This window comes from Trachymyrmex cornetzi, unplaced genomic scaffold (genome assembly GCF_001594075.2).
Source record: "Trachymyrmex cornetzi isolate Tcor2-1 unplaced genomic scaffold, Tcor1.1 scaffold1771, whole genome shotgun sequence".
Classification (NCBI taxonomy): domain Eukaryota; kingdom Metazoa; phylum Arthropoda; class Insecta; order Hymenoptera; family Formicidae; genus Trachymyrmex; species Trachymyrmex cornetzi.
In genome coordinates, this window is record NW_017296388.1 from 21,373 (window position 1) to 22,184 (window position 812).

Genomic DNA, 812 nt, shown 5'->3' on the forward strand with positions numbered 1-812 from the left:
CCGACGTGCAGCCAACGTTGGCCCGAGCTTCGTCAATATGTAAGAGTCGGCTGACGTACGTTAGGCCGACGTCACGCCGTGATTGGCGTCACCACCGGTTACCGACATACTGCCAACGTTGACCCAACCTTGGCCCGGCCGTGGCCTGAAGTTGTCTTGAAATAAGAGTCGGCTAACTTAGCCTGTGCCGACGTCGCGCCGAGGTCGGCGTAACAACCAGTTGCCAACATAGTGCCAACGTTGGCCAGACATTGGCCAAAGGTCGTCATCGAATAAGTGTCGGCTAATGTACGTCGGGCCGACGTCGCACCATGTTCGATTAATGACTGTCGGTTTGCCGTGATTTCGCCAACGTCGGCCCAACGTTCAACATCGGGTGAGAGTCGGCAAACCTTACCTGGGTACCAGTGTCTCCAGATAAAACCGCATTGTTACATCTACTGCTTCTTTTTCAATCATGGGAGGAACGAGACCCATTAAAAAAATGTAGTAACCATTCAAAAGTAGAGATTTCAAGCTTTAAAAGCTTTTTTAAATTTAAATTTGAATTTTTTATTGTTAACGAAGATACCCCTGGTAAAAAAATTTCACTTTTAGTAAAATTTTGCTATTAGTGTACAAATTTCTCACCTCCAATTATTGTAACCAAATGAACAGTAAATAATTAAAATTATGTATTATTTTCCCACAAGTCAATCATTAAAAATGTATATAAAATTATCACAAATATAATTAAAATTAGAATTTTAATCAAACATTGACTAGATGACGAATCAACCGAAAATGATGTACATTATGTTAAAACGTATAGG